General features: G+C 37.4%; 1 pseudogene; it reads right to left on the bottom strand.

Moving 5' to 3' along the window:
- Positions 1 to 6,172: 6,172 nt before the first annotated feature.
- On the bottom strand, positions 6,173 to 12,638 carry LOC108696499 (annotated as a pseudogene).
- Positions 12,639 to 13,597: the final 959 nt, after the last annotated feature.

The raw sequence follows: 13,597 nt of genomic DNA, 5'->3' as shown, positions 1-13,597 counted from the left end.
TTTAATGATTTTGCAGCCAGTGTCTTCTTCTATATAATATAGTGAATAATATACTCTACTCAAGTTTGTAAATATATTAGCCATCACAGAGGAGTTCTATAACCAAATAAAAAAAGGCTGCACCAGAACACCAAGGTGACTCCTAATCTCTTTATAAGTCACAGTAGGCGGTTGTATTATCATTTACAATGTACAACTCCATTGTGTTACATGTCTTCAAAGAGCTGTCTCCCTTTGCTGCCTCTAGGTTTTCAGCCCTTTTGTCTTTCAGCCTGTCAGATATGATATGTGTTCTTCTGTCCATGTTCAGTTGTCTTCTTTATTTCTAATATGTACAAGGATGGCCCTGGAATGGCCATATTGGACATAGGCAGATGTGCAGGGTTTGCCATAGTTGCAAACTCAACCGAGGAGTTGAGTTTTTGATGACCCACATATCACTAAAAGGTGGCATTGGGATCAGGGTCAGCAAAAACTCAACTCGCACCTGACCCTAAGCCATAAAACCTGAACCCGACCCTAACCTGCAAAATGTTGCCATTGTAGGACCCGCACCTGACCCACAGATGCATCTTCTCGCTCTGTGTGCTATTTCTGTGCATGCTTCTGGTTCCAATGCAGGGAATCTTTGGGAGCAATGGAGGAGTGTACTTCCCCAATCTAACCCACACCTGAAACTAACCAGCAATTGTTGGCCAAATATCAATCAGAACCCACCCAACTGGTGGTCAACCTGTGTGTTTTGGGCAACCCACACATCGCTACCAATTTGCTGTGATTTCAAGGGTGCATCACCTTATTTTGATATATGAAGCCACTTATCTATGTCAGAAAAAAAACATATTCTCCAGAATAGAATGGCAATATAAGTCAGGAGGGTGTCTGTGTATGCTTGTGCACAACAGCATGACTGAGACAGAATATAAAATTTTTGCAAATGTTTCTATGTATACTGCATGTTGTTTTATGCTTTTAGTTTGTCCTCTTGCCATGTCTAGTCTTTGCAAAAATCCCCATGCAACTGGCTCTATAGCATCTCTGCACAAACGATGTTCTTTGATATTTTTATTTTTATACATGTATAAGGATCCAAACTGAATTCAATTAACAAAAGACACTGTTGACCAGATAATCCTGTTGATCCATAATGCTTTACCTGAAGCTACTTTGGTTTGTGTTGTGCTCTCTTACTATAACTGTGATAGAGTTGAGGCTATTGTCTCCATGCTGTGCTTTTAATAAACCGAGGAGTCAACTGCAGTTACAATGTGAGCTTACGAATCAGCTACAAATTCAACTGATTCTAACCAGGTTATAATTTCGATAATTTAATCAGTTATATAAATGAAACACATTCTCCAAAAATGCTACTTATAAAGATGAACAAGCTTTCCAGCATCTTCTGGCCAAAAGCCATATGGCTTTAAGCCAAAGTGCTCTCCATATGCCTATATAACTTTCATTTGCAAAAGGATCGCTGCTAGTTGATGTGAGCAAGCTTGTGTTGGACATGAACTTATGTGGCACAAAACCTTCCCATGTGACCCACTGCTGTAGTTCCTTGTGACCAGCCACAAGCAAATTGTTATATTTCTCTTCACTTGGTGCTAAAATTTGTGCTTTTTTTCTCTCTCCGTGTTTTACTGAATCCAGCTGCAAAATATAAAAGGGAGAGCGATCCGCCCATCTAGAAAAGTTGGTTTTAAAGGTGCAATAACCTTTACTAACATGTCAAACAACATATTTATAGCAGGGAAGAAGTGCCTTTCATCTAGATTAGACTTTGCTAAATGGGGAAGTCATAGGTACTGTATCTAACATTTTGAATTATCATAATACAAAAATTAAAACAGAGAATTATCTCAAAGAAGATAATCTCATTTTTAATAAATAATCTCCTTTTAAAAATATTACTACTTTTTTCATATTTCTTTTATGTTTTACATTTTTTTATGCGTTTTTAATGGATACAGTATTTACCACTTCTATTTGGTGTTTATCTTTATTTGTACCATTCTATGGGTCTGGGTTACTTATGTATTATACTTTTTTTAGGGACCCTGGCTCTTCATCCGTACCAGATTACGGTTTAGGGAACCCAACAATCCGTGCAAGGTGTGTACAAAACAAACATATGCTACTCAATACTGTACTACATTTCTCTGCCAAGGAGATCAAGGTTCCGTTGGCCTGGGGTTTAGTGCCATAAGAGCAGGGAATATTGCCAGCTATCTTGTACTTGGAAGGAAGACAAAAATGAAACTAGGTTTATTATTTTTTGGCCATGGTAGATGTTTATTGGGTTTGTAAACTAGATTATATCAAATGCTGGTTGACCAAGATCTTAACTGCCAAATCATTTGATATTTCATTAGCAAGAGAGTGTTTATAGTGTGTATGTTGTCTGCAACATACTAAAGATTAATGTAAAGGTGAACTATGCCTTAGTATTTGTGTTACGTAAGGTATCCCAAACCCCTAGGTCCCGAGCTCGGCTCACGGTTCCGCTTGTAACAGCTGCCTTTTGCTTCGGGAGGATCCCTCCGCCACTCGGATGCTGCCAGGTCTTATAAAGAGAGGACCAAGGAGAGTGTTCTGGGCAGATAAGGGAACCAAACATGAACAAGAGGAACAGGGAGCATAGTTGAGGGACAGGCAGAATTGACACCAATCAGGCAGAGCATTTCTAAATCGGGAGATAAGAGCATAGTTGAGGTCACAGGCCGGGTCAAACCAGCAGTATCACAGTACAAAAGCAGGATCTGAGAGAATGGTCTGTAAACAGGCAAAGGTCAGGACAGGCAGCAAACTAGGGATGGTCAGGAACAGACAAGAAATTGCACCCAGGAACTATTGAAAATAGACCTACATTGGGCAAGGAATAATTGGCAGTGGGCCCTTTAAATATTTGAATTTCGCACCAAACAATGAAAAGGTGAGCGTGAGTCTTGTGCATCGGAGTGTGGAAGAAGAGGAAGTGGCGGGTGTCCCGCCACACCACTAGACCACCTGGTATTATCACAATTTGAAGTAGAAGTCACATTCCCTTGTCATTCAAATTTGACATTTTGAGGCAGTTTTATCCTAATTCGATTTGAAAAAACTCATCTTGAATTTATATGATTTATGGAAAAAAGCAAAACTTGGAAACCCGATCGTTTAAAATCAGGACAAAAAAAAGTTGATTGTAGTGAAATCACATTCTAGCCAAATATCAAAAGAATCTCGAAAAATTTAATTCCATTTGGTTTATACATGAACTTGTCAGCTGTGAGATACCTTTTTTAAAAAATTTGAAATCAAATTTTTGGACTTAATAAATCTTGAATATTCAAGCTTCTGACATAATCTTAGAATTATGCTGCAAAAAGCTTGACTCACAGTAAATCTGAAGGTGGATAAATCTGCCCTATAGTGTGTTTAGAATTTCATTTTCTTTTACAACAAAATGAAAAACGTGAGGCTTATGGTAAAACAGACCTCTCCTCTGCTGAGAATCCTGTTACGTATAAATTACTGTATGTATAAATATTTAAAACATCAAGTGAGTTAGAGATGAGTAACAGTTCAGCAGGCCCATTTATATGATAATTGGTTTCAGCATGTTATATTGCTATGCTATCATTTTGGTGTATGAATTCAATTCAATTATCTCCTCATGGCATTGGCATTGTAAAACATTTACTAAAAGTAGTCTGGAACCTGTCAGGGGAGATGAAAATTTTAAAAAGTGATGTAAAATTGATAACTTTATAAAAGTAATACTATTCTGTCAGAAATGAAAGTTCAGACTCCAAACACAGAGGTAAACTCTAAAGATATAGGTGTTTTAAAGTCATTTTGTTCATGTAAAGAGTTAAATTTCATATAAATTGTAGGGACGTAGCAAATTCTGGATTTAGTTAGGAATTTGGCCACCGATTTTTTTATCAAGATTCAGCCAAACGCTAGTGCCTAACCAAACCAAATCTAAACCCTTAATATATCACAACTTCTGATCAGCCAACTGAAGGTGACAATTCTTTTTATGCTGCCACAATAGTGCAAACTATAACACTATATTTATTCTGCAGAATGCTTTACCATACCTGAGTAAACAGCTCTAGAAGCTCTCGGTTTGTTTAGGATAGCAGCTGCCATATTATCTTGGTGTGACATCACTTCCTGCCCGAGTTTCTTCCTGTTCGCTTGTAGATCTGGGATTAGATTAGAGCGGGTAGGGGAGGAGGGATAAGGGAGGGGGAGAGAGGAGCAAACTGAGCATGCTCAAGACCATGCCTTTGATGTTTAAACTGAAAACAGGAAGTCTGATACAGAAGCCCATGTGTACACTATAGGACGAAAGAAATGCTGTGTTTCTTTTGACAGAGGACTCTGAGAAGCATTACTTTGAGGATTTACTGGTGTATTTATATATAACTTCTGATAAAGCTTACTTTTAACCATTTCTTCTACTTTAAGGCTTGGGTTCCCTGCTCTTGTCACTCTAGTAAATGTATTGTTTCGATTCCAGTACTATCTTCTTGGAGATAGCTAGACCTCTCTCCTTTTGCTGTATCCAAAGTCACAGACTGCTTCTCTGCTATCTTGTCCTAGATGTCACGACACCACCTTAAAGGAGAAGGAAACCTACCGAAGCAGATCATTGTTGATAAATTAGCCAATAGTGCAAGCTATAACACTATATTTATTCTGTAGAATGTTTTACCATACCTGAGTAAACAGCTTTAGAAATGTTCTCTTTTTCTTTACGATAGCAGCTGCCATATTAGCTTGGTGTGACATCACTTCCTGTCTGAGTCTCTTCCTGCACACTCATAGCTCTGGGCTCAGATTACAGCAGGGAGGGGGAGTGGAGCAAACTGAGCATGCTCAAGCCCTGCCCTGGAGGTTTATGCTGAAAACAGGAAGTCTGATACAGAAACCCCATGTGTACACAGTAGAAGGAAAGAAAGGTGGTGTTTCTTTTGACAGGGCTTTGCTGGTGTATTTATATAGACCTTTCTGATATAGCTTACTTAATTTTAGCCTTTACTTCTCCTTTAAACTCAACCTCTGCAAAACTGCATTCATTGTATTTCAACCATTCCTTAGTCAAACAGATTTAATTTACAACATCGTCTTGCAATTCACCTTTCAGGTTTGCTGCCCAGAAGTAATTTTTGAGTCAGATTCTCTCTTACCCCCACATCCAAATCCATTGCCAAATCCTGATGATTTCATCTGTTCAACATTACCCGAAGTCACCTTTTCTTTAGCTTAGAAACAGCCTAAACACTTATTTGCTCTCATTACTTTCTGCTTCGATTATTGTAAATTGCTCCTTACAGGCATTCCACTCTACCATATTCTTTCCTTATTTCAGCCTGTTTATAATGCTACCTCTCAGCTCATCCAATTATTTAACTGCTCCATAGTAGCTGTACCCTATGCACATCCCCTTACTTGCTCTCTGTATTATCTATACCATCCTCAAACATTGACATATCACACAAACCAGTGCATATTCACAACATTTTTTTGACGCACAACGCCATACAAGTCCATGGGCGTTATTGGGCACAAAACGCAGTGTAAGTTCATTAAGAGGTCGATTTATCCAAAGTCCAGTTTTAGTTTATGTCATGATTAAAAAGAAAAATGCAGCAAAAAAACAAATATACTCGAGAATATTATTTGAACCTTCTAATAGCTGGGATTTATTAATTTATAAAGTCGCCAGAGAAAACTCAGCAAGTGAAAGCTGTCACGGTTCTTTAGAAGTCAATAGGAACTGTCTTTGCTTATTTATCCCAGTTTATAAATAACATTCAATTTTTTTAGCCTCATTGAAAATGAATGAAACAATGTGATTTTGAAAGCTGGCTTGCAACCTTTTCCCACAAAAAAAAACATGCTTGGGAATATTTTGTTGCATCTTCTAATTTAAATAAGCTAGTGTTTGAGTAAAAAGGTTCTGTGACCATGAAAATTAGTAAAAAGGCCCCTTACTCACGTGGGGTTTCCGCAAAGATTTTAAATAGGCCCTTACATCTCTGTTTATGTTATTATAAAGTGCTGCATAGCTTGTTAGCACTATATAAATAAGTGATGATGAGGATTGTGCTGTACACACATACTGATGTTTATTCATTATTAATGAATAATCATGTTTATGAACTTATTTCTGGTTTATTGTTAGGCCATTCTTATTCAGTATCAGTTCATTCTAGGATAATGCATAATTGAGAGTCTGTGTTGGCTGCAAGTTCCTGGATGCAATGTTATGTGCACTGCAGTTGTTGGTAACTGTTCTGACGCACATAGTGCAAGATTTCTTGTGTCAATACTTCTCGCTCCTGACGGGGTGTTTTATTTTGAGGTTCTCTGAAAATGTATCGCTTGTGAAGGTTTTGCTAAAAGGGAGGACAGTGATTTGGGAGCTGAAATAATGAATTCCTCTTGCGTAATCCTGGCTTCTTGTAACTTGTCTCCATGTGTGAATATCACTGCAGTGAACTGCAGTTCCTGAATACTTTATTCAAGAACCCAGGAGATCCTGAATGAAAACAAAGGGTTCAGATGGGTTTTTTTTCACTCATACAAAAATAATGAAACAAATAACTAAATGACATTCCAATGTATAAACTTCATTTATACAAAATAATTCCTTTATTTTTTAAGGGGTTGTTCACCTTTAAATTAACTTTTAATATTATGTAGACGTTGATATTTTGTGACAATTTACAGTTGGTCAATTACTGAGCTTTTTGCTTGGTTTTTCAACAGCTGTGTGGTTGCTAGGGTCTTATTTGCCTTGCCAACAAGGCAGTAGCTTGAATGAGAGACTGTATTATGAATTGGAATAAAAAGTATTAATACCAATATAATTGTAGCCTCACAGAGCAATAATGGTTTGGCTGCATGGCCAGTGACCCCCATTTGCAAGCTGGAAAGATACAGAAGAGGAAGGCAATTAATTAAAAAAAATAAAATAAAACATAAATAATGAAGACCAATTGCAAACTTGTTAGGGCTAGCATTTTCTAGAACATACTGAAATGTAACTTAAAAGGGTGGTTAGCCTTTAAGTTAACTTTTAATATATTATAGAATGGCCAGTTATAAGCAACTTTTCAATTGATCTTCATCGTTTTTTACTAATATGCCTTCTTCTTCTCACTCTTTCCAGCTTTCAAATGGGGGTCACTGACCCCCATCTAAAAACAAATGCTCTGTAAGATACAACTTTATTGTTATTGCTGCTTTTTATTACTCATCTTTTTATTCAGGCCCTCTCCTATTCATATTCCAGTCTCTTATTCGAATGTATGGTTGCTAGGGTAATTTGGACCCTAGCAACCAGATTGCTGAAATTGCAAACTGAAGAGCTGCTGAATAAAAAGCTAAATAACTCAAAAAAACACAAATGAAAAAAAATCAAAACCAATTGCAAATTGACTCAGAATATCAATCTCTACATCATACTAAAGTTAATTTAAAGGTGAACAGCCCCTTTTAACCAATAAAAGCTCTATTTATCACTATTTATCATGGGCATACATATACTCCCTTAGTTAATGAGCCAGCAATAAGAAAGATGTATTGGTTGTCGATACTTATACAATGGCTTGAGAATTCCTTATGTATCCAATGTTTGATGGCTGTACCTAAACAATATCAGACCACACCATTTTATCTGCCAGCCAAACCCCCTGCTGCCTTCTTGTACAGGTATGGGACCTGTTATCCAGAATGCTCAGGACCTGGGGTTTTCTGGATAACGGATCTTTCCGTAATTTGGGTCTTCATGCCTTAAGTCTACTAGAAATCATTTAAACATTAAATAAACCCAATAGGCTGGGTTTGGTTCCAATAAGGATTAATTATATCTTATTTTGGCTCAAGTACTAATGTTTTATTATTACAGAGAAAAAGGAAATTTGGATTATTTGGATGAATGGAGTCTATGGGAGCTTTCTGTATATCGGGTTTCCGGATAAGGGATTCAATACCTGTACAGGAATTTTAGCATTATAGGAGGACCATTATAGGTATTTAGAAAAGTTTTGACCAACTATGAGAAAGGCAGTTTACATAGAACTAAAATACAAGTTGAATCATTAATACGTTGATGACTAAAACTATTGTAGTTATATAACAGTTGGAGGGCCAACAGCTAAGGCATCTCTTATAGGAATATTAAGAATATAATCATTTAACATGTCATCCAGTAAATAACATACAATAGATGGGGCTTAATTATTATAAGTGATTGTGTCATACAACCCTTGGGTTGATTGAGAGCCATAATAATGCTTTGGAGGGCAAATGTTCTCATGGGACTCCAGTTTCACTGCCCTGAGTTCTTCTCTATTAGATTGATGGACTCTAACCACACTTAAATCTGGCTTTGACAATTTCGTTTTGTTAGAGTATTTCGGAACTGAGAAGTATGCATTCCTTCAGGAAAAGACATAAAGTTATATAAAAATATAAAAAATCTGATATTATTTGAGGGAACATGATTTGATGATTGCAAGTGCTCATACCTCATAATGTACACAGATTGATATTACAGGGAGGCATTCAAGCATCGAGTGGACTTTTCTTTACCACTTCTCTCATAAGTAAATGATTGTATCCAGAAAAATGAAAAAAAGTATCTCCCATTTCATGAGATTCAAGAATGTTTTCATTTATTCCAAATATTGTGGCTGTAATAAAATCAAATGTGATCCTGCACAGAATGTCTGTTTTTAGAAACGTAGCGTGCGTTTCACTGTTTAACTCTTTCCATGTAGAAAAGTGACATCCACCCAAAAACGAAACATTATTTTCATTGCACAATAAAAGAAAATGTTGTTCATAGCCCCTTTCCAATATGTCGCCATTAAACATTTGCAATGGTTTTAAAGTTATATGTAAATGAAATTGCAATTGAAAGCATTTTCTATTTGCCCTTTGCTATTGCTATCCTCAGTTTGTTAGACTACAGAAACAATGTGTAAGAAGCCAACTCTCTTCCAGTTCTCACAATACCCTGCGCACTTCTGTTATTCTCCTTCTATGCGGGTTTGGTAATCACCAAACATGCAAGGCATTGTGGGAACTGAAGTCTTGGGGTACTGACTACGAATACAATGTTGCAATGGTACCAGTAGTCAGGGAAAGGAGCAATTTTAAGAGATAGACAGGACATGCTTTAAATTGCAATTACATTTGCAAATACTGTAGCTTTAAAATCACTAAACAATTTCAGCTACTGTATATTGAAAAGTTGCTTATGGTTATTGGATGCAAGCAACGTATTCACTGCAGCACACTGGAGGTTGGAAATTCATGCAAAAGTAGTGTTTTATTAGCTCAAAGCAGACATGAAAAGCAGGCAACGTTTCGGACCTGGGTCCTTTATCAAGCCTAAAATTAGTTTTATTAGCTCAAAGTAGACATGAAAAGCAGGCAACATTTCGGACCCACTGGGTCCTTTATCATGCCTATCATAGACTTGATAAAGGACCCAGTGGGGTCCGAAATGTTGCCTGCTTTTCATGTCTACTTTGAGCTAATAAAACACTACTTTTGCACGAATTTTCAACCTCCAGTGTGCTGCAGTGAATACAGTGCTTGGATCTAATTTTTGACCCTCTGCAGGCTTGGGTCTCTATACTGCAATAGTACCTGGAACCCAACAGGTATCGGAGGAGGTAGAACACTCCAATTCCTCTTTAAGGCTTTCACTGGAACCAGGGTCTCTAAATCAAACCATGAAAAATAGCCACAACTCCATTAAATGGATGTTCACTCATTGCAAAGTCCTGCCAGAGTGTTAGGACTTTGGAAAACATACAGGTATAATGATTTATCAAAAAGCTATTGTTTAAATTTGAAAATTGACTGAACAACGGGAAGAACAAACTTTAATGCCATATGTAATGGCAATTATAAATTTTTAAACTTTTTTAACTGATTTAACAGACCTGTCTTTGCTGGGGAACTCAGATTTTTACAACATTGCTTAAAAAGTAACAAGCAGGAGTTAAGCAAATGCTGCTTTCAATAACAGTTGTTTTTACAAGTAACTTTAAAAGCACTGAACATTTTGAATAAATGTATATTGGAAAGTTGCTTTGAATTGTGTTTTCTTTTATTGGGCACATTTTTATTTTGGGGTTGACTTGCCCTTTAACATTACACCCTACAATGACATATGTGGAATTTCTTTGCTTCCTACTTTATGGCAACAGTTTGGGAAAGGATTTTTCCTGTTCCTGATCATGACCCCCTGCGCATAGTGAGGTTTCTACAGAATTTGTTTGCATTAGGAATTCTGTAAAAACTCCAGGGAAGTTCAGGATTCTATGGGGGGAATTCACAAACGGCCAGCAACGGCTTTGCCGCGTTCGCCACACTTCGCCAGGCGCAACTTCACACATACAACGCTAATTCACTAAGTTGCAAATTTTCGCAGCTGGTGCGGAATGATTGCAAACTTGCGCTAGCATTACTACGGCAGGCATATCGAAGTTGTGCTAGCGTTAGATAATTTGAATACGGCGGGAAGTTACATTTCAATGGACGTATACAAATACAGTACACTACACAAGCCTAGGAAACCTTAATAAAATAAAATAAAGTTGTTATATTGCCCTACACATGTGCCCAGTGTATAGTTTTTGTGCCATATGTAAGGAAATGTAGGGGGGAAGGAGGGTACCCAAAAAAAATGTACGATCTTTTTCTGCCTATCACCCTGTAAAAAGGAAAAGACACCAGCGTTTTTTTGGAACTTTTCAACTAAATTTTGAGGAAGTCCTATGTACTCTAATGCACTTCGCCTGGACTAAGGTGGCGAAGGCAAGTCTGGTGATAGAGGTAACGTTCAGTAAAACAAAAATGTAGTGAATTTGCGTAGTAACGCTCTTTCGCCAGAGCAAAAATACGCCTGGCGTCAGAGTGTGAAGTTGCGCTAGAGTCTATCTCCTTCACTAGCGTAATTACGCCAGCGCCTGTTAGTAAATCGGCGAAGTGCCGAAATGACATCACGCTGGTGAATTTTCACCAGCATTAATCAATTCACCCTTTAGTAAATTTGCCCCATATCCCCACTAAGTTTGCCCAGGAGCAGTAACCCGTAGCAACCAAATGAGATGTTTGCTTTTCAGCAGGTTACCTGCTGATTGGTTGATATTGGTTACTGCTCCTGGACAAACATTGCCTTTTATTTCATAACCCCCTAGATAAAAAAATTTAAAATCTTTAGGAGCAACTGTATGAAACATCAGCTATTTAATAAAGATGTTTTCATTTTGTAAAAGTATTTTATGTATATTCATTATACATTTATGTATGTTCATTATTTATATATGAACTCCTGAAGTGCGTTGGAGTTTTTGCAAGATTGGATAAGTCCTCACTTGCTGTGCATATTGCTTTACCCCCATTACATGTATTTGTTTTATAAATTGTAACTGAGCTTTTCATGCTGCATAATTGCCAGTGGATGTAAAATAAGAATTATGCTCCAAAACTGTCAGTTCGGTTTACTGCAAATGCAATATTTACATTGTGCGAGATGTGTTGCCGGTGTATTTATTTGTTCATCAAGAATACGAGCCATTGTGCCAGCAAATTGGGATCAGTGGAATAATATAATACTCATGCGGGTGCCTTTAATACAAATACATATTTTTTACTATGCAGTTCATTGAGTATTCTCGCCTAAATAAAGTGTAATGCTTGGCTCTCTAACTTTAATATTGTTCAAGGTGTGTCTTGGCAGTGTGTTAGGGCTTCTACCTCTAGACACAGGGAAAGTACTGTATCATCTTCATACGTTTGGAAAGCTCAAATCAAGCTCTCAGAGCATAATAGGGACACAATTGGTCTAAAAACGATTCCAAGACGATTTGATTCTCCAGGCTTAATCTTATTTGACAGGATCTGTGTGAATAGTCTAACCTATTCTGGCCCTTAGAAAAGCAATACCCGCATACACTGTTTCATCTGGTAGCAATTAACAATGTTATAGTTCTATTTTGTTTTTTTTAACTTCTGGAAGGGAGATATCTTGATTGCACATTACTGATGAGTCTCTTTAATGCTGGAGGCCCTTGCAATGAATTGGAAAGAATTCAGGTGTTGCACAAACAAGTCATCCTAATTTATCAATTCCGTTTCTGAGGAAAATTGCTTAAGACGTGCACACAAAAGATGGAGGGAACACATTTACTCATTACCATTACATGCATTACCTCTTCTAATTTGACAGAGTGCTGGTTTTCCTCTTCACAGAATGGGATGTCAGCCCTGAGGATGAGTAGGGCCATATGTAACCCTTCTGAAAATTGCTCTGCCAGCACCTTTCTCACTCTTTGCTTAACTTCCCCTTGGCTCAGGCTGCTGTGAGGAAAGCCTGGTGCATCTATTACTCACAGTCTCAGGCACAGGTCTTGACCCATCCGACGACCAAACTGGGGAATACAGGTTCTGCAGAGTTGACATTCGCTGGTCACTGACTGTGGGAAAAACTGGCTTTCAAATTCACAACTGCCAAGCAAGCTGTTTCCAAGTGAACTCTTGCCACTTTTGCTTCTTCCCAGGAGAAGAAGGTTAATGGTGATCTCATTAGCATCATCCATAATGGGAGTTTGTAACATAAAGAGAATGGATAAATGAAAAGCAGAAGATTGGACAAACTTTAGTATGGGTTATCTAAGGATTTATAATGGGATACAGGACTCAGAGTATGTTTTTTGTTAACAGGTTATCCACCCTAAAGCTTTAGCCGTTTGGGGAATTTAACAATTTAGCAAAAAAAAAAATATGCAGATGGATTAAGGAATAACATATTCTTTCATTAATAAAGAAGGAAGGATAAGAAATAATGCAGAAACATGGGTACCATGTGTGCTTATCACAGTTCAGTGTTGGAGAATATATACAATGTAACTGACCTCATTGCACTGTCAAATTCTATGTTTGGGATCTGAGGTTTTCCACATGAAGGAAGATCTCTATATCCCAAACATGTTGTGCTAAACCTCTGATAGAGAGCTCAGCTGTGCATGGTTTGCAAGGCTGAGTAATTGTTAGCCACCCTTTGGTACTAGATCTAGTTTGGTTAACATAATAACAGCTCATTGACTTGCGATAAGTGACTGAAATATGGGTTGACCATGCCCATGTTTCTGTAAAACCCATGGAGCACACAAATTGATTTACCATGTCCCAAAAATCTTCACATACTCACTAGAGGAAATGTGATTAGGACCCTTAAAGGGGTTGTTCACCTTCAAATTAATTTATAGTATGATTTAGAGATTGATATTCTGAGACAATTTGCAATTCGTCTTTAGTGGTTTGAGATTATTGATTTTTTTCTATAGTAATACGTCAAATCAACTGGACTTGCTGTATTTTTCCTTGAAGGCGTTTTGCTAGTCATACGACCGGCTTTCTCAATTCTGATGACTAGCGAAACATCTTCAAGGAAAAAGTAAAATACAGCAAGTCCAGTTGATTTGACTTATTACTATAGATATACCATGACTTGGATGAATAAAACCTTCACAACCAATTTAGGTTTTTGTTCAGCAGTTCTCCAGTTTGGAATTTC

This window comes from Xenopus laevis, chromosome 1L (assembly GCF_017654675.1).
Source record: "Xenopus laevis strain J_2021 chromosome 1L, Xenopus_laevis_v10.1, whole genome shotgun sequence".
NCBI classification, from domain to species: domain Eukaryota; kingdom Metazoa; phylum Chordata; class Amphibia; order Anura; family Pipidae; genus Xenopus; species Xenopus laevis.
This window is presented reverse-complemented; position numbering and strand designations above follow the sequence as displayed.